Source organism: Lonchura striata, chromosome 3 (assembly GCF_046129695.1).
Source record: "Lonchura striata isolate bLonStr1 chromosome 3, bLonStr1.mat, whole genome shotgun sequence".
Lineage (NCBI taxonomy): Eukaryota > Metazoa > Chordata > Aves > Passeriformes > Estrildidae > Lonchura > Lonchura striata.
This window is the reverse complement of record NC_134605.1, coordinates 26,609,975-26,631,634: the sequence shown is the minus strand read 5'-3', so window position 1 is coordinate 26,631,634 and position 21,660 is coordinate 26,609,975. Positions and strand designations below refer to the sequence as shown.

The 21,660-nt window shown below is 41.6% G+C and overlaps 1 long non-coding RNA gene across 1 annotated transcript; it reads right to left on the bottom strand.

Moving 5' to 3' along the window:
- Positions 1-18,122: 18,122 nt before the first annotated feature.
- Positions 18,123-21,261, bottom strand: LOC110469097 (uncharacterized). Its single transcript, XR_002465195.1, has 3 exons — positions 21,201-21,261; positions 19,493-19,565; positions 18,123-18,155 (listed from the first exon to the last, which is right to left on the bottom strand). It is a non-coding gene; the product is annotated as an uncharacterized LOC110469097 (long non-coding RNA).
- Positions 21,262-21,660: the final 399 nt, after the last annotated feature.

Sequence of the window (21,660 nt, the reverse complement as noted above, 5' to 3'; positions counted from 1 at the left end):
TGATTCCTTTCACTTCTGACAGTTTGGAGAAAACAAAGGTCAGAAGTTACCTGCTGTTTTGGATACTAGAATAGCTGCCAGTGGAACACCAGATATTAATGATATTGGTGTTTTCATCTGATTCAAGACTTCCACCTATGCTAAGGAAACATCTGCTGCTGTCACAAATTGTAAGTGAGGTTATTGATCCATGGCTCAGGTGCAAACATTGGGAGCTTCCCTCACACTCCTCAGGCTCAGAGGATATTGGGAGCTAATGGCTCCAGCCCCACACTCTTCTCACAAAGGATCTGCCAAGGCTGACAGAACTGCCCAGCTGCACTGCCTGATTCATGCTGACTCTCCAATACGTGCCCGTGTCCATCTCTGACTTAAACCCTCTAGGCACAATAATGTCCCCACACCAGCACACCTCATTCACTCCAGCTACATGTTCATCCTTTCCTTCTGATTATTTCAAGCTTCTCTGAGACTGTTTCCAATGGAAATAATTGTCAGTATTACACACTAATCCTGAAAGTATACTATTCTTCCTAATTTCTTAGTCCTTAAAACACAGGGTATTTAAAAGAGAAAGAACACAGTCTGATGTGTATATTCTTCTACTTCAGGACTTTTGTAGAAAACCTCTTATTTCCAGTCTCTCACAACAATGTGCAGTGGGTGAAATGTAGAATACCTTTTTAATATAACAGTAATAAATATTTTAGTGGTAACTCCCTATTGTAGGACTTAGTTATGCTAAAAAAGTTAAGTTACCTCATGTCAGTTATATGACTTCAGGTGTAGTTATAACATAAATACTTTTGATATCCATGTTTTACAGTGCAAGCCAAGAAAATGTTCTATATAAACAGAGATATGAAAATTATTTATTACTGTCACTGGTCAATGTTACATGAACCTTTCTGCATTCTTCGTACCAGCTAAGAACAAGCACAATTCTCCTTTACCTCATACCAAGTGATCTCACATGGTAGTCATGCTGAATTATGAGCCTAAACAGGTATCCATCACTGTGGAATTCCACAACTCATTAACTTAAAGATGAGTAAAATGCTTAAAAAAAAAAAAAAAAAAAAAAAAAAAAAAAAAAAAAGTGAGGGGGGAACAAATGAGAAATGTGATGTTATATAATTAACATCAAAATTGCTCATACATACCTTGTTGTAGCTCAGCATCAGCAAGACTGGCAGAACCATCCTCTTAAATAAAAAAAAAAAAAATTAAAATGTTTATACTTAGTAATCCCCATTCATTAATGCTAAGTCACTTGAAACAGTTCCCAGTACCCACCACAGCATTGTTGGCAAAGCAGCTTCCAGTGCTATGAAAATGTTCTATTTCTGTAATGCAATTTAATCACTATTAATTCACTTCTTATTCACTGAAAGGCCATAGTTACCAGAAATATTTCTGGTACTCTTAGAGGAGAAGCATGTGTAATTCCATCAGAAATGTACTGCACTCCAGGATTCAGGATGGCATAGCTAAAGGTTTCCAAAAATCTGTCCCATTCCACACCACTGTCTGTCTTCCAGAGGTTTTTGACTCATTTATACTTATTTAGATTAAGGCAAAGCTTGAGGAAATATTTTTATTATTAAATGACAAAAAGCTCTATTTTTCAGCATAACACCATCCACCAATATAATTAATTATTTCTTGTTAGGTCAAATGTTCAACTTAATTAAGGAAATTCTCAGGGAAAATCTGATTTCTGTCAGCCATTGGCAGGAATACAGGCTCAGAGAAAACAGCTGCTCTTTAACAAAAATCAAAGCATTTTTGCAAGCATTAGACTGTGGCTTTATATTTTATTTTGCTGTAGCAATTCAGTTTCATTAAAAAATGCAAGTGGAGATGTATTGAGGTGCAAAATAAACTTGAGCAAAACCATAAAAAAGACCCAGAAAAAAAAAAAACCAGAAAAAAAAACCAGAAAGAGAAATGAACACCTTCTTATCTCACTGCAAGTCCTCAAAGGGCTCCTTCCATGTGCTATTTGCTTTCTTTCTGCTAAACCCCCTGGCCTCTGTTCAGTTAAAAGCTGCTGGAGTTTTCAGCTAAAAATCTATTGAGTTTCAGCCTTAAACCAGGCCTTCACCAGTCACCTGTGAAAAATTCATATTCCTGACAGACATCTCACTTCAACAACAAAACAGAATGTCTCTACTGGAGGAGCAACACTAACAACTAATCTTCATTAAAGCTCTTCACTGAGAAACAGAATGGAAAACTTGCATCTGACCCTGTAATTGGTCACTGCCAATTATTTTTTCCCCAAAAAACCCTTCTCGTTTCATTAATGGTAAGGCTGGCCTGATTTTATGCCATCTCCTATTTTCAAGTGGGTGGGCAGCACAGCAAAGCCCACAGCTCTCACCTAGGCACCAACCAAAGAAGCCTGAGGAGAATTTTGCACAGTGCCAGGATGGCTCTGAGATGGTCCCTGGGATGCACAGGGTGTCACTTGAGGCCAAGCAGAGCAGGGGCCCTGGGAACGCATCCACACTGGAAAACTCAAGGAAGTGCAGGAACCTCTGTTGCCATTCAGCAGTTTGCACATTCCCTGGGGCTGGGCAGAGCTGTCTCCCCCCTTGCACACTGTTACAGTCAGGTCTGTCAGAGCCTCCCTTACACCCTTTCCCCCCTCTTTTTTGGAACTAAGCATTTATTTCAAACACAGCCACCAGCACCTCCCTTGTTACATGACAGCTCTGTGATAAATCTGCCATGAGGCTGACACGAAGACATGAAAGATTTTGCAACTCCCTAACCCATCTAAAATGTTTCAACTCCATTTTTTCACCTCTAAGGAAAATGCCTGAATGGCATCTGCATAAGAAAAGGGGAAAGGGGAACTCAGAGCTGAGAATTCCATTCCACCCTGTAAAAACCAAACACAGCATCCTCAGAATCTATGAAGAGCAGAGAATATGTAAAACTTGCTAACCCAGTGATCAGGGCATTCTCCTAGGAGAAGGATTTATGTGTCTTTTATAGAAAGCCATGGCTGGATAAAATAAACTGGTCCCTGGAGATGGCACTGAGAAGTCAATGTTTCCTGCCAGGTGGCACAGCACACACACAGGGCCTGTAGGAGCTCCCCCAGCTCCCAGCAGAGCTCCATGCCCCGAGGACACAGCAGGAGCTTTGCTGTGTTGGGCAGCACTTGGGCTGATCATCAAAGAACCTCTGCCTCCATCACAAACACTTCTTGATGCAAAACCAATTGCTACATGTACCCCTCAGCCTTCAGAGAGACCAAGATACAGATCTGATTCTGGTTTTATTTTTATAGACCAGCACAAAATGAAGCGTGAGGAGGCTGATAAATGCACAGAGCATGGTGCCATGGTTACTAGAGACATTAGATCCCTGGATGAGCAAACTGCTGTAGGAATGACTTCTGTATACACAGAATTACTCAATTATGTCAGCTGTGTGTCTATAAAATGTGATACAATTGGATTTCACAGATGCAGGAGGTAGTTGGTGTTTGCTCTGCCTGCATGGAGATGCCTCAATGAACTCTTGCTCTGCTCAGTGGTGACACTGCTTCCACTCTGACTTCTCTGACCACACCAGCTCTGCCGTGACTCCCAAAAAAAGGATTGGCACTGAGCTAGCTGAAACTGTGACTCTGTAATATCATTCCAAGCAATAAAATGTGCCAAAAGGAGTTTAGTTTTTCACTCTCTCATGGAGAATACACCATTTACCTTGCATGATATGGTAGATGCCAAACAAAGCTCTGGAATTCTGTAAACCTGAGTAATTCCTGTCTCTGGAATTGCTAGCATACCATGATACTGGTTGCAGTTAGCCTGCTCTAACCATGAGCCTAAGGCAGAAGAGATTGCTGGGGCTGGTCCAGCTGAGCTGTGACTACATCCAAGGATGGAGGGTTCACTGCTGCCCAGCTGCTCTGGGCCCCTGTTCCATGTTTTCCCAAATTCACTGAAGCATGATTCCATGGGGTACATTTGTAAGATGAAGTAAAGCCTCGTCATCTTGCTTTGCATCTGTTTTTGCTACTGCAAAGTGGAAACAGTGTTATAATCATCATTGTTAAAGTGGTCAGAGACCTGTTAATGAGAAGCATGACAATTGTCACTTCCACTTACAGATTCAAACTGAATCTGAGAACAGCAACAAGTTTAAATGCAAACATGCAAGAGCTGTTTCGTTCCAAAAGTAGGAGAAGGAATTTATCATGCTCCCAGATCTGATGCTAGACCTGTGCTGCATGTAGCTGCTGCTCAAAGAGAAGAGACATCAGTTTGGATTTTGGGGGTTTGGCAAAAGGACATGATCCAGGAATGAGAATTCCAGAGATTGCAGTAGAAATCTATCCTGCGGGGGTTTGTAATTTTCCCTTCTTCCCCCCATTCCCCCTCCCCCCTTCCTGCACATTCCCCCTCCCTCCCGCAGTCCTTTGTCCCATTTGTGCATTCCCCTGCCTTCCCCCTCACACACAGTCCAGTCCCTGCCCCCCCCACCTTTCCCATCGCTGTCCCCAGGGTTTCCCTGCCCCTGTCCCCTGCCTCCCGTCCCATTAGCTGTGGCTCAGGTTCCCCCCGCCCCCGGCACGAGGTATAACCGACCCCCAGTCAGTGTCCCAGGGTCTCGGGAACATGCTTCCACAATAAACACGTGTCTGCACCCGAGCCCCGTGTCACCCTGTTGTCTGTGCCTGCGCTAGAACTGAGCCTCGCAGAGACAAAGGGGAAAAGCGGCTGCTGCCTCTCTCCCCCTCCCGCTGTGTCCCACCGGCGCTCGCCCGGAGTCAGTCGCACAGCAACAAATGGTAGCAGAGGATGGTTATTCCCATTGATTTGTGAAAGGGGGAGAGAGAAAGGAACTCTGCCGCCACAAGAGCTCTGCAGACGCTAAGAGGAGTTGACACGCTGGGCGGAAAACAAATCCGAAGCTCCGGGACCCTCTTTCGTCCTCGCCGGCGTGCTTTCTACCCGCCTGGGAGCAGCTGCACTGCAGGGGCAGCCGGACTGCAGGGGCCAGGAGCCAGGTAGACTTACCCGAGGAGAAAGAGGAGAGTTTGGCAGTGGCTCGATGGACTGAGCTCAAAGAGTGGCCCATCAGGGGACGGCATCTGAATGGAGACCAGAGGCTGACAGTGGCTGAACCCAGGGTTTCAAGGGTGAGCTCTGGTTAACAGGAACACCCAGGCTTCTGGGAGAGCCAAACTATGAAAGAATATGTCCTCAGTTCAGCGCGATTTTCCACCACCGAGGAGAGAGACAGAGATTTCACCACCTGAGCCCGGAGGGTAAGTTGGGTCAGAACAGGGTGTGGGACCGGGGCGGGTGGCTGGGCTACCTTTTTCTCTTTTCTGAGTTTTAACCACTGTCCGTATCCAGACGGGGACTGTAGGCTTGCATGTCTCTGGCGGCCGGGAGGCTTTTTCTTTTCCGAGGAGGACGCAACCTTGCTCGGTCTTTTTGGGGTAACTCATACTGGAAAGCTCCTTCTCTTTCTCGGAAAGCTGCCTTTTGCACCCTCTCCTCCCTATTCTGGGCTATGGGGGCAGGGCGGGTCCAAAGGACACCAATGGGACAGAATTGTAAACGGCGACACGTCAGCTATGGGAGAATTGTTAACATCCTAAGAGAGGCCCTTCACATCCACGCATTTTGTCGGCTTCCAGCCGTGTCGCGCTCCTCTCCTGTAGATTTCCCCCTTGGCTTCTGTGAAGCTCCCCATACCCTCATCCCCTCGGACTTTCCTAAACCTTTTCCTATCCTCCCTTGGGGATTGCTGTGGCCGAGCCGCCCCAAGTGCCCTGCTGGACACAGTTCAGGCCAAGTGCAGTGTACCCGGCACCTCTTTCCAAGATGGCGCTGGCCACGCTGCTCGGGACCCATTTTCCTGCCTTGACCCTTCTTTTCCGCCCCTGGTTTCCCGCCAACCCCATCCCTCCCCCAAGGGCCCTGCACCATCCCTGCATGAGGCTAGTCCCTGTTGTGGGGAGATGGCGTTGGATATTCCCCAATCCTTCTTCTGGCTCTTCCTCCGGGGGGAAGGATCGGGAGGGACCTTCTTCTGAGGAAATGGAGTCGAAACCCTGGACCGGGAATCCATCATTTTGTTTTCCCCCTAAAATGGTGGCATCCTGGTCCACCTCTTACCGATTTCCCTTATTATTCATGACAATCACTAATTAAGTGATTGTCTGATGTTCCTATCCTATTCCTTAATGTACCCTACCCAATGTTCCCTTTTATTTTGCTACAAATACTTCTTATTGCTTTTGATTATTTTTGGAATAATCTGTTTGTTGAGTTATATCTTATAGAAGGAAAGATCATCCTCTGTAATTACTGCTCACAATGCTATGCCAACTTCGCAACCAAATAATCAAATTGGAGAACCCGCATCGCTGTTCGCTGCCTGTTTCTGCTCTGCTAGAATTTGAAAACCACAAGCATCGCATCATGAATCCTGCTTTCATCCTCAATACAGAATGTGTTTATGATAATTTTGTACCCTTTATCTTCAGTTGCAATGTAAAAAGATTTTGCCCCATTCATTGTAACTATGATTGGTGCATCACTTTCTGATGTCTCTTTGCAACATTGCTAATTTGTTTTTACCTCAGAACTCCCTTTCCTTTATATTAATACAAAAGAGTGACCTGTGGGGGTTTGTAATTTTCCCTTCTTCCCCCCATTCCCCCTCCCTCCCGTGGTCTTTTGTCCCATTCCTGCATTCCCTTGTCCTTCCCCCTCGCCACGCGGTGTTATCCCTCTAATGGGATAGAGGTTTCATTGACCAAACAGTGCAATGAGCGCTGGGGTAACAGCTGAGAGACAAAAATTATTGATAATGGAGCAACAAAATTAGATCCTGTAGGATTCCAAGGAGGAGGCAAGATTCTGCTGTGAGTTAAGCACTTATTCTTGTCTTGGATGCAGAATGATATGAAGTGAGACTGCAAACTAGTCACAGGTACTTGAACACTAAACTGCTCCATAAAGCTTTGACTTTAGGCATGAATAGAACAGAGCAGCTCAACATCTAACAGCAGCACAAAGTGCTGAGACTTGGCTCTGGCTCTCAGCAAATGTCCACAGGATATGCTGTGCCCTTGGAAAACACTGTCCTGAAAGGAAAAATTCATCTTCTACAAGCTTGTGTTAAAGCTACACAACACACACACCTGGGAATATCTGGGGCTCCCCTTTCTTGGTGCCCACAGGAAATTTGTGATACAACATTACCATGGGGATGAGCAGGACAGCATTTGGTAGGTTTATTCAGTTTGCATCACACCCAAACAGCAGCATGCCTGTGAGTGGCTATTGACAGTAACCAGCATTGTAGTGCCATGGATTTTACACTCATAAATTACTCAACTGGCCTTAAGCCTTCCTTCATGCCAACACAGCACCACAGATTACATAGACACATCCATCAACAGCTTGTCATTAGCACAAGCAAGTGGACTATTCCTACCAGTCTCTGAGACGATGACAGAAATTGTGTTTGAACACAGGAGTAAAAGACTAAGGGTTTTTTTCCCTGAGATTCTGCCTTAGAAAAGTATCTCTTGATGGTCTCAGACTAATCCAAATACAGCTGATAAGTATCATTTGGTGGGTTTTTACAACTAGTACTCTTTTATATCTCAGTTCACATCTCTGTATGATCCTTATCCCTTAAAAGCCTTTGATTGATGCTGTGAAAGAAAATACCTGGAATCCTAATCTTCTCCTGGCTACTTTCAGCCACTTACTGTCAGATACCCCCTGCCAATGATACTCTCAAGCTTCAGATACTGGTCACAAATTCTGGAAATAGACAAGTTCCAGTCTCCCTGCCCCTGCAGCCAACACACAGAATTTATAATTTATTTCCCTGTTCCCTTGGCACATACAAACACAACTTCTGCTTAGTCCTCCCTTGCCCCATAGCTACAGCAAACAGCTTCTGCACTTCCTTGTCCTGGGACTGCTGGATACAGACAGTGGCAGATTAATGGGATTATTTTTCTGAGAAAACAATTCTTTGTCATGTATTTGAATTTTTTTTTATGGTGTTCTCATCACTGACTTAAATGTGGTGGTGTAAGAAAGAGGGCAAGCTCAGTTCATGAGGAACTATAAGGAAAGATATGAAGGGGAACTGCTATTCCTTCAGTAAATTCTATCTATTTAAACACAATTTCAGGTCTGTGAGTGGATGTCAGGGAAGCAAGACAGAGCACAAAAGGGGTCACAGGAACGCAGGGCTGACCTGCACAATCTCACACACCACTGCCAACCCAACAAATCATTGAGACACTCAGGTCTTAAACAAAATGGTTCACAACCCTTCTGGAACACTGAAGTGAGACTTGGAAGCCAAAAGACTCAATTATTCCATTCATGGTTTCATCATCCTTTTGTAAGACATTCCCACTGCTTTGAAGAGTGAATTAAGGAGGGGAGGATTAAAGATATAAAAAAAACAAAGGATAAAAAAAAGGCAAAACATGAAATGACACAAATAGTCCAATTTCACCTCTCAGTAAAAACTTTCATTTGTAATCCTTCACTGATTGGGAAAGGACTATGTGTATTGAAGAAAAGTGCTCACATACAATTTGTGACTATTCTAATTAAATTTTTAAAAACCCAGCAATGGGGAATTTCTACCAAATTATACTGAATGTTCAAATTAAACCGAGAAAACTCAGTGTCTTATTGTGCCTGCATCATTATCTGGGTGTTCATCTGAATGGCAAAAAGCTGCAATTAATCCCTGATTTAGTCTTCTTTTCCATTCTGTATGGACCAATGGGATTTAACAGCTCAGTTTTACTCCCATGCACATCATCTCTTCTATAAAAGTGCTCCTACCTGCAAGCCCCTCATTGAGCCCAATGCTTATTCCAACTGGTGCTACCCCACAATCTGTAGCTCCCTGTAATGACAGGAATAGTCTGTTTTTGCAGAATACTGTAACTGCAAAATCAGAGTGCTGAGTTTTCATTGCTGTCCTTGGTAACCCCCACAAGTGATTTCTGAAGTAAACTGGAATGGACAAAGCTGACAGGCACTTGGCACATTCCTTGGTAAGTCAGAAAAGGGCAAGGAAAGGGATCAGCAAGTGTCCCCAAAATTTGTCTGTTGACAAATTCTCCTGTGAGGGAGGAGACAGTCCATCACTGGGATTAGCTCCTGACCACACTGATTTGGAACATCCCAAACAAGACAAAACAACTTCTTTCCCTCGTTTCTAGCATCTTCTGATTTATGTGAGTAAAGCACCTATCAATTTGGACATGTACGAAGACATGCACATGGAAAAGGATTTAGAAAAGCACACACAACATTTTATGTTTCGAAGAATAAAACAGAATGTGTGTGTAAGCAAATTCATCTGCATTTACATCCTTCCTGCTTTACACCTGCCCATCATAGGAGAGGGAGAGCCACAAATGTTGCTTTATCTTGCATTCCATATGGGAAGCAGTTCAAGCTTGTTTCTAAATATTTTTTATTTAAGACAAATATACCCTGTACTAGCACCAGTCTTCTAAAACAGCCATTTCAGCAACCACATGTAAGATGTGCTGTTCTAATGATAAGAGCAGTAACAACAGGATTTGAGGTGTCAGGGTTCAAGATAATCTCTTGGCAGAACACCAGGAGGGAGTTGTAGGAAACCACACTATAAATCTCCTGAGGTGCTAAGACATTTTAAATAGTGAATTGTGTCATCTTTTTCCCTTTGCTTACTCTGGTTATTTCTAATGCACTCACGTAGCTGCACTTGACTACTAGACAGTAATTGTGTATAAGACTGAGTGTGAAAAGCAATGCTTTCACAACTACTTCTAATGCAGCTAAAAGCTGCATATTAAAGAAAGTGGCAACATAAATGCTTAAATATCCTAATACAATTCAATAAAGAAAAGGAAAAAAACAATCAGATGCTGTGAGACAGAGAAATAGAAATAAAAGCAGCCAAGGTGTTGGTTTGAAGGCCTTCTGGAGGCACCAAACCATCACTCAGCAAAGAGTGAACATGGCAGGGACAAAATAAAGAAGATGCAGAAGATCCATTTTCACACTCATGTTTGACATGACAAAATAATGAGCCACTACGACATAATAATGGGTCCTACTTGCATAACCTACATAAACTACAAACATGCTTTTCATAGAAGAATAGAGAATGAAGGCAAGAAGGACATTTTTCTAGGCTGATAAAAATCAGAGTTTGAAACCAGACACTTATTGACACAGCATATCCTCAGTTCAGAAGAAATGGGTAAGTGGTGCTGCCTTTAGTGCTCTTCTCTCATCTTCCAAGAGTAACAATTCAGAGCTCTCACATAACAGTGTGAGAAGAAGGTGCTTACTTCACTACTGCCCCTGTTCTACAGACAGGATGGAGAAAGTTCCAGTATCAGGGACAAAAGCAGGATTTCATATTAACATTTCTCTGAGAGAAGCATTTACAATGCCACCTCTTGTTGGGTGAAAAAGTGCATTTGTTTTTTTAGAACTTGTTGCATTTCTTTGTGGAAGCTGTTCACTGTCCCACTTCACTGCACACCTGGCACATCCTCTCTGAATTTTTCTCCAGAACTGGATCCTGGCAGCTCAACAAGGGAGAAAAGCCATGGTCTACTGTAGTGCTTGGTAACTGGAGACACCCAAACTCCATCTCCATTTTCTGTTCAAAATGTCATATTTCTTCACAAAAAATCCCATAGAAATGAAGCACTGTGTTTTAGGCACAGAAAGCCAAGAATTACTCCTATAAAACCCAGGCACTGAGTAGAAACAGAGCTCATGGGGGGAGCAAACTGTTTCACTTTAAATACACAAGTATTGCTCAGCTGGTTAAGATCTGCAAGAGCAGCTCTGGATTTCAGGCTGCAGCTGTTGTGTGACAGTCCCTGCCCATTTCCACAGCCAGATAACCTCAAACATGGAGCAGCTGGAAGGGTGGGCACAAAGCAAACCCACTGCCAGAGAATGGGAGACAACACAGAGAATCTCCCTGCTGTTACTTCTAATATGCTAAGGAAGCTGCCCAAGAAAATCATCAGGGCTTTTACATTTGCTCTGCTGTATCTCAGGAGGAGCAGCACCGCCTGCACCACTCAAACAAATTTGCAAAGCTGATTCTCAGTGAGAATTTGTCTTTTGAAAAGAAAAAAAAGGTTAATTTTCATCAAGAAGAATCAGGACCCTCATAGAAAGCATAATAAAAAGTCTGCTGGTTTTAAAATTTCTATTTATTTTTTCCCATCAAAAACCAAATCTATGCTCTTCAACATTTTGGACTTTTTCTAAAATTTTCACTACTTAATTAAATCCAAGCCTTAGGATCACATTTCCCTGCAGATGTACAATGAAAAATATTGAGTACAGCTTCTAAGAAACCTTTCATTGCTGGGTACTTAGCAAAATTGATTGAAAGTCAGATTTTTTTTGCCCACTGGCAAATTCTGATAACTCAGTATCTATTTGCATTCCAAATCAACACAAAATTTTGAAATATTCATAGATTCTGTAAAACAAAATGCACTTGACAATTTTGCCATAGAGAAAATTGACTTTTCAAAGCAATTTAAATGCTATTTTTGCTTTCTTGGATATGCTTCTCCTGGAAGTAAGCATGGGGACTTGTAGCCCTGATTTTGCCCAATGAGATATCATACATATTAGGGTTTTTTCCCTCCACCAATTCAAGTGAAATTTTTGTCAAAATAAAAAAATAAAAGTGGGAGTTACTTAAATCCAGAGCTTTTCCTACCAGCATATTGTTACTTTTAAAAATTAAGACCTTAGGTATCAAAAGAAATTTGAAGATGAAAAGAAAAATATTTACACCCCAAAGTAGCCAAGTGGCCATTCACCATTAAAGTGAAAATCACCTCAAACCCAGATTTAAGTTATTACATTAGAGACTTGAAGCTAAATCTTTCCTCTCTCACCACAACACTATTGCTTAGTGCAGGCTCTTTCCTTAGTTTTTTTCCTAGGAAAAAATCCAAAGTAAATGCAATTTTTTTACCTAAAGCAAAACAGGAATGAACTCCAGTTTCATGTGGTTTGAGAAATGGGAAAAACCTTCTCTTTTTTATCTTTTAGATATATTTTGAAGCCAAGTCTATTAGGACAAGCTGCAAGCTCGAATAAATCTCCAAGTGCCTCCACAGTCCTGTATTTCACACTACAGGCCATGCACCTGTGTTGTGCAAAAGCCTGGGCTGTGTAAAACTCTGGACTATCCTCAGGAAACTGGAATAATGGGAGAAAGAACTGACCCACACATGAACCTATGACCTAAGCAGAAGGTGTCATTTTATATTAAACTTAATCATAGCACTTGACCATGTTTAACAAAGATCCTGGTTCCCTTGTTGGGGTGATCTGCAATCCAACAATCAAAGTCACTTGGAGAAACATGTCAGCACCACCAGTTTAATCACAATTGTTGCTGGAGTCACACCAGTGCCATCTTTCCTTCTGCCATATGTCACTATAGGACACGTGAAAGCACAATGTGAGCCACTGCCATTTGTAAGGTAAAGAGGGTTTATTCTTTGACTTTAACTTTTATACTTTTTTAAAGGTGACAGTGGATTGGAGAGTGAATGGGCCACCTCTCCAAAGATATTGGATGAATCACTAGTATATTAAGTTTCTCCACCCCCATGAAGGAATGTAAAACAATATGTTGTTTATAGAAATTGTGTGGGAAAGTTTTTTAACAGAATGTAAACTCAGAAGGCTTTAGAAAATCTTAAGAATCAGGGCGATGGCCATACTCTATTACGTTTTGAATATGCACGTGGACATTACAGCCAGGGACTCACAACCCCAAGGGACCCTGCTCTCATGGTTACACAGAGCAGGCCACAACATGTCCTCACAGCAACAGCCTTCACACACCACACACTAACCTGTGCTTGGAACGCCACTTCTAACATGCAAAAATGAAGAAAAAGGATTTGAGCCTTTTTAAGGATATTTTTCCTAAGGGGCCATCAGGGAAGTGAGCGTAGCACGAACTTCAGAGCCTACAGTGCATCCCTTCAGCCAAGCAGAATGAATGACTAATTAGCACTGCTGGGGGCAGCAGTATGAACAGGTATTTATACATATGGGAACTCTCAGTTGTGCTGGATGTTCTCCCTGGCACAAAACAGGAGGTTACCTGTGATAAGCACACAGCAATGGCAAGCTGCCTTTAGAGATGCTTTATATTCTCCCAGCAGGACTACTTTTTAAACTATCTGAAAGTGCATTATGATTAAAAGCATTGTGAGACACTCAGAAGAGGCTGTTAGGCTGTGCCTAGGACAAACAAAATGGAAAGCAGACACTCCAGGTTGACTGCCATCATATCTGGTCTTGTTCAAGAGACAGAAATTACCTATATTTATCCCATTTGCACCATACAGATCAGTTAATGTATAAATAGAGACTAGTGTACAGGATCTTGTGCTGAACTACACCAGTGAGTCACCAGAGAGGGGGAAAGATAATCTTTTCTCCTGCCTGTACAGGCAAGATAGTATTTATCATCAAATTAAAGGCAAGGCTGAGGTACGGGAAATTCTGATAAGAGAGACAAGGGAGGTGAAACTGTGACAGGGACCCAGATAAGCTATGGGATCTCCTTAAATTCTGCTGGACAAGGCCCTGAGCAAACTGACTGAGTTGAAAGCTGGCACTGATTGAGGCATAGACTTGGACTAGAGGCCTCTAGAAATCTTTAAAATTTAAAGTATTCTGTGATTCTAAGAGGCAACATGGACCAAAATAGAGAAGCAGTTCTGGGAGTCCACAGCATCTGAGTACCTACCTGCAACTGTGCTTTTCTTTGAGATGCAGCAATCTTTGTTTTCTTGCTGGGAGACACTTTTTATGATGCTCTGAGTGACAGAAGTCACATAACTATAAATCTCTCTCAGACTTGAGGAAAGGTGGGTTATACAGGGACTGCAGAATATTGCATTAGAAGCCTTACAGGGGGTTTAGGGAATAGAGGGGTTAGGGGAAGGAAAAATGCATCTCACCTGTAGCAACATCATTTAAATCCAGTTCTGGTGCTTGCATTTATCTCCACAGTGCTTTCTATCATAAATCAGGTATTATTTTCCTTCTGCACAACAATACACAGTACAATCAGTAGCAACACCTGGGCTCTGCTTTTCTTAATAGCACCTTCATGCAGTTATAATGTAAAATACAAGAACTGGAACTGGAAATAAACCAGAAATGCTAATTTGACACTTGGAACTTTATTACAATTTAAATTAATTTTAACTGTAGACATTTTCTGCTATGTCATACTTTTCAGTAACATTTTCATCCAGAGGTGCTTTCTTAATCATCATCACTTGTGTTTTGGATGGTTTAGACTTATTTTTCCTATTCTTTTTTTTTTTTTTTTTTTTTTTTTAACAGAAGGCCATGGGTCACTTTGAGCCAATTTTATTTCCCTTTATGCAGTGAGTGTGCCCATCACTGTTCCCTGCCATGTTTCAAGATGAACAGAGCTTCCTCCCAGTGAGGTACATGCTGACCTGCAGGATTACTGCTGTCTTTGTTTGATCTTTGACATCAGGCACTTGTAATGAGGCCGGCCAGAAGTTTAGGCATGACACCAACATTTTAACTGCATTACCTTCTGCTTACCTGACCACAATTATAAAGGGCACAGGCTGAAAACCCTCATTTTATCATCCCTCTTAATGCTCCTGTGCCACTGGTGCTGGCCTCTAAATGTCTGTGCAGCACTTCAAGAAACACTTCTTTAAATTGCCCCTCAGTGATAAAAATGCAACAGCATCCAAAACACTAAGGGGGAAAAACATAAACCTGTCCTGATGTCAGCTTTGTCTGCCAGACCTTTGGAAAACCATAGAGCAAAAGACACTTCACCTGATCTGCAATTTAACTGCAAATGCAGCTGTGAATGTGTGGTAGTGCTTAAAGTGTTCCTTGCAGAGCAAATTCTTTCTTACACATCGGTTTACACCTTTTGTACCTCTGGGAACATCAACTAGCCTCCAATTTCCTTTAGCTCAACATTACATTGATCCACAAAGACCTTTGGGAACGCTCCTCCTTCTCATGATATTTTCATTTTCCTGGGGAGAGAGAAAGGTTCATGGTCACAGATAAACAGTGCATTGAATTTCCCTTCCAAGCCCACCTTAGCAGTTCATGAAAACACCTTCCAAAGCTCCTGAAGCCGGCAAAGCTGCTGAGTGCCAACGCCTCCAGCAGCCCGAGGCCGAGGGAAAAGCTGGAGAGGGGCCAGCACTGCCCACCGACTCATCCCTGTCACCGCTGCTCTCCAGTCAGGCTGGAGAAAGCCTGGGGCTTTGGTTCTCCTTGATTTACCAGCCTCCTCTTGTGTGTTCCCTGGGAGCACCTTGAAACTCTGGTGTCACAGTGGCTACAATAGCACAATTTACAGTAATTCAGAAGCAAGTTAATTAGTGACAAATGTATGCAAAGTTCAGTTACCACATCACCGAGATTTGTAAAATGTTTGCATCCAGGCTCCTATTTTCCTATTTCTTGTTCTGCCTGATTAACACATGATGCATTTTCTTCTGTCTTGAAGTTAGATGTCTGAAGCTTTTCCACAGGAAATTACAAACAGTTCACATTTCTTGAGTTAACATTCATTGTTTCACTAAAAAGAGAAAACCAAGAAACATTTCATAAGTCTTAGGTCTTTTATTTCCCGTGAAATCAAATAATCACCAGTACAGGCTGATCCCAAAATCTTGTTTACTTGCATGGGCTTGAAGAAATTATTTAATAAATTTGGGTCAAATGCTGCTTTAAGATTAATAAGTGATTTACTGTTAACCTTAGGCAACCAGAATTCTATTTTGTATCTCTACCAGATTAGCAAATTTGAAATAATCCCCATCTGCCATACACCAGCTAATTATGCCTCTTTTGCTACCATTAGTTAACAGTAACTATGAATTGGAAATATCTCCATTAGCTTTATTTAAATATTTTGGAAAAATTATTTGTAGCAGGGAAATAAAACCAGAAAGGGACCAAAGGAACAAGGAGGGAACAGCAGGAATTCAGTGAGTGTCACCAATATCATGACACCACTGGGTCCCTTCCCCAGGAACTAAACGCAGCTAATGCTACTTATGGATAAAGATGGACAACACCCAGCACTTTATCAAGGGTGAAAAAATGGTTTATGATGTCCTCATGTGCACTATGCAGACAGGGATTTCTGAATGGGAATGCTGGGAGAAAATCAGGCAGCTATGCTCAAACCCAAACTCAATATCACACTTGGATCTAAACTGTGAATGTGAGCTGCACCCAAAATGTTGCCCATATGTTACTTATTTACCAAGTGATTTGAGGAAAAGGAGGTTAAGTGGCACATTCAGACAAGCTCTGATAATTCACATGTGGAGCAGACACAAAATAAGGAGCTGCAGTTGTAGGCTGGAGGCAAAGGGGAGACACAGAAATGGAGAGAAGGAAGCAAGAGGTCTACAGCTGAATCATGCCCAGTCTTCCCATCATTTTTGGTTTTAACAGAATCCTTGGATGTGCAAAAACAGTTTAATTTGCCAATTTGTTGTTAAATGCCAGCCTGTGCCAATAACTATTACACAGAGCAGGTGAGTAACTTACAACAGTTCTTACAAAAGAAAGCAAAAATGTTACTGACAGTATCTCATACGTCTGTCTCCCTCAACTGATTTTATGATACTTTCTTTTCCCATGCCCACTCCTTAAAATGAAATAAATAGGAAAAAGGAAAATTCTAACTCTATTTAGAAAGTGTAACGAGCCATCCTTGACTTACTATTTTTCTGAGTGACCCTAAACCTCCAACTGCTCATGTTCTGTTCCATCCACACAGGTGGGAAGGCACAGTGACACTTCATTCAGAATGGAATCACACCAGTTTAGAACCACTGAGGATTATAAATATGATGCTAATTAAATGGGTGGGGAGCAGGGGAGACACCACACAAAACTGCCACAAAACCTCTATGATTTCTGTGAATAAACACCCAAAATGCAAATTCTACAGCTGGAAATTGCAGAGAAGCTTCTCTGACTCCCTGCAGATTTCTTTTCAGCAGGAAGATTAATTAAGGTGGGTTGTTTTTCTTTTCTTTGCACACAGGAAATTCCCTCTGCATCTGCCACACAGTGTGATTCTTTCATTTTCAGGAACAGGAATTCAAAGGAATCCCTGAAGCATACCAGAATTGGGCTCATGCTAAATATCAACCATACTTATCTTCTAAAAGATGATATTTGTCTTATTTGAAACATGAACACTAATTCAAGGCTTACCTTGAATCATTTTGCCTCTGCATTGCTATGACAACTAAATTGTTAATGGAATACATAAAATACTGCAACAAACCCAAGTTTGATCCCCAACATTTCTAGTTCCCTTTCTAAATTAGTTCAGGGAAACAGCAATTGGGTCACTCTCATTTTAGATCTTCCAACAGCAAAAAGGCAGATTTCCCTGATTATGGTAAAGAAGCCGCAATTGTTGGTTAATTAACAAAGCCATTGAAATTTAGAAATCACTCAAGTCCCAGAAGTGAATGTCAAGGCTATCTTGAGTCAAGAGCACTGCAAAGGAATAAAACAAGGTTTTATCAATATCTCTATGCCACAAACATGTAGAAGAATATAGGGCCTTATCCAGAATATGAAAGAAAGAATGAGCATCAGAGTTGAAAGCAGGATTGGCAATACGTTCAGATCTGTCATGATTAGAGCCACAGGGATTATTTTTTCTCTGCCAGTCACAGAGGGGAAGACAAAACACACCTCTGATATTTTAAGATTTTGTTTTTAAACAAATGAATGGTTATTCAGGTTGAAAGCTGTACATCTGGCTAGAAGCAGCACTAACATTAGCCACAAAGGAGGACAAGCTTAAGCAGAGTCACAGGATCTCACACTGATGCCAACAAAGCCTTGCTGCTTTGTAGCCCCCAGAGAGCAAAGCCAGACAGATACCTGAGGAATGCACAAATCCCAGGAGCAAACTGGATTATGCATGGAAGGGACACAAAACCTCCATGGACAACTCTGCTGGGGCTGCTGAGGGTCCAAATTCCTCACCAAAGTGCTGCTTTTCCCTGGACAATCCTACCAAAAAAGTTAATACTGCAAGTGCTCACCAGCACAACCCACACAGCTGTGCCAAAGGACTCCACAAACATTGTGATCTGTGAAAATAAAGAATAACTTCAGGACACACAGAAACACATGGTATTTTCTATACAGTACTTCTAGATTTGCTAAAGACAATTTTGTTGAAAATCCCTCCATATCTACCAGTGCTCTTCTGAGTGTACAAGTCACACCTATATTGTTTTGGGGTTTTATTGTTATTTTTATACAAACCTCCTCAGAAGACTAAGTGGGCTCAGGGGGTTAAAATAAAGATTGAAATTGTAAGTCTTACGACAGCAGAAAGCAACATATTCTCAAACACCATGACAAGGGAAGGGTATGAACATCCCCGACTCACCTGACCCAGCCCAGCAGACATTGATTCCCCCTCACGGGAACATTCCCTCCCTGCTTTCCCTACAGCTCTGTGGGGAAAAAATACAGCCCAGATGCCAGGGTCTCTGGTGGTCCAAGGATCAAGCTCAATTCCCAAAATGTTTGCAGTACAAGCAGCCAAAAGTGTTCTGGCAAGCAGCAGGGCTGTGGGTGCCGTGAGGGGACCCAGCGCTGGGCATGGCCCTGGTGACCCCTCAGCCCCACCACGGGGGTAAAAGGGCAGCCTGCCCTGAGGGAAATCTTCAAAAAATTAAACACTTAAGTGTCTTACACACACTGTTTTGTAGGGAAAACACGTTTCCCTGGGATTTGGCAGCAAAAGCTAACTGGCTGATGTGTGTGGGATAGTGAGATAGTTTGTATGCCCTTGTCACCCTGATGGCAGTGAGGACTGGAGCCCCCTCGCCTCAAGGTCCATCCTTCCCACAGCAAAACAACAACTATGGACAGCAGCTGGAAAAGTGAAAAATTCAAAAGTCAGCACACAACAAATTCAGATGTAAAAGGAATTTTAAACAAATAACCCGTGTGAGCATGCACAAGAAAAATTCGAGAGAAAGATGCCTTGAACTGCCATATTGATGATTTCTCTCCGGCTCCCACTCCACAAATCCTTCTGCTGAGAGAGTCACATCCTGAGCAATAGCAGGATATAATTTAAAATGCACATTGTTTATTCCTCCTGATACATTATACATACAGCTCAGCTGGCTCTAATGCAGGAGCAATCCAAGCACCACACTATCAATACAAAAATTCATTAGAAAACACTCCTGGCCTCAACAAAAAGAGGTCACTTTTCCCTCCTTTTGGATTTCAGAAATAACCTTATGCAAAGAAAAAAAAGGGATTACAGTTGTAATGTCAATAAATGAGGGGAAAATGACAGTAAATAGTATAGTGTCTTTTCTGACCTCATCAAGGCTTTTGGAGTTTCAATATATGAAGGGTCTTCTTTACCTCGGTGAGCTGGGTAATATAAGGTGTCTAAATGTAGAGAAAAAGAAAATATCATCTGTCACTGGCCGTAACAGCAAGAAGATAAAATTATTTCTATAGGTTGAAACAGAATTGCTCCTGAATGAAATCACTGCTGGAGAATTATTTTTGGCATAGTCTTCATCAAAAGTTTAAGAAGGGGGGAAGAAAAAAAATGTGCATTGAGGAAAAGAAACATAACAAGAGAAATTAAATATTTCAAATGCCTACTGAAATATAATTTCTAAATGGAATTAAAATTTTAGGAAATTTTACACAATTAACCTGTCACATTTTTCCTTTTACCCATTATGTGGGTGACATAAAATATACAAACAATGTACTAAGATAAAGATGTCATACTGATAATATTGATTCCTTTTTTTATTTTAATGTCATGTAAACCAAGACTTGAGACCAGCTTAGGGCCAAAAGACATGATATGAACTGTAAGAGTTCTGATCAAGCCATGATTGATTTTTTTTTTCTGTTTTCTGAACAGAATCAAGGCTGCTTCTTTCCACTTTTGCACCACTGTGGCTGCATCCAGCTCAGGATTGTAATTTTGGGCTATTTGAGAATCAGATCAAAGCATTCAGCAAAGCTGTAAGATGTCTATATGAAATCTAAAAGTGCCTTAGAGACTGCATGGAAAATTCCATTCAGCTTTCTGAATGCAATCAAGGGCTCTGTCCTCTGACCATGATTCTTTTTTCAGGTTTAAAAAGTAATGTGTTGTGTTTACTGAATAAGCTTTAAATGATTAATCTGTTTGGTACAAATTATCATATATATTATAAAGGTCAGTTAGGGAGAAAAATTGTTATTTTAAAAGTTAGCTTTCTTTAACTTGAGGTTTGATAATTTTGCCTATTACACCCCCACCCTTTTCTTCTAAAACAGTTAGTCTAAAGAAACCTGATCAAAGATAGGTGGTTTCCATTTTTCAGCAGCTGGAAAACCTTTCTTTCTTTAAATTCTTTCACTGGAAAAAAAGGACTGAAGTAATTTTGCCTAATATTCCTGAAAACATTCCATCAGGTTGAAGTCAAATAAGAGAGATTTCAGTTCCAACAATGAACACTGAATGTGCAAATCATACATTAATCATTAACGCTCTTTAATCAGTTCTGCCTTGACAAAAAATGCTCCAACATGAACCAGGCACTCAAAGCAGCCTCTTCTCTTCCAGTGCTTCATACTAAGATGTAGGAAATGGCACCCCATGTTCCCAAAGAAAATGAGAAACACTGAATATATTGAATGTCAGTGTGATCAAAGGGATCACCTAAAACACTCATTGCATGATCTTTCCATTTAAATACCTTTTTGTCTGTATAACTCTCAGACAGGATTTCATCTCAATTTGCAGAGAGCATTTATATTTATCCATCTAATTCAAACTGTAGATACCATTAAAAGAAATGCACTAATACTTTGTCATCATCCTGACAAATCCCAAGGGAATGCAAATGCCTCACCAAATCTTTTTAGATTAAACCCAAGGTATGTCACTAAAGCAATCTAGCTGAAGACTCAAGCTCATGACATGACCCAAACTCATAGCAGCCATGTGATGAAAGGCAGCACAACACTCTGTGATAAATGTACAGACTTTCCAAGACAGGTGTAATAATTGCTTACGTACACAACTTTCTGGAAGGTGGACGTAAGCGTGCAATTACAAGTCAAATGGGAGAAAACCCTCCAAAACCACCATAGGAAATCCAATCTTGAAGCATCAAATGATCAAATAATCAGTTTGCTCTGTGTCAGTTCTATTTTAAACCAGGCTGTGTGTTTGCATTAACATCCAGGGTACAAAACATAAATAGGGTTGGAAAGAAGATCCAAGATAGCAGTGACTCTCCAGAACTACAAGACTGCTTCAGAAAATACACCAGTCTCCAGGAAAAGCTTTATAACCAGCACCGGCTACTTACCTCCTCCAACAGAAGGCAGATGGTAAATAATAAATAGGTTTTCTCATTGGGTTCTGCCTTCTGCAGGAAGCATTTTGTCTTTCCTTGCTTTTGAGTAAGGAGCAGAACCATGCTTCAGAGTGCATGGATGCAGACAATCACTGCCACCTGCAACCAAACAG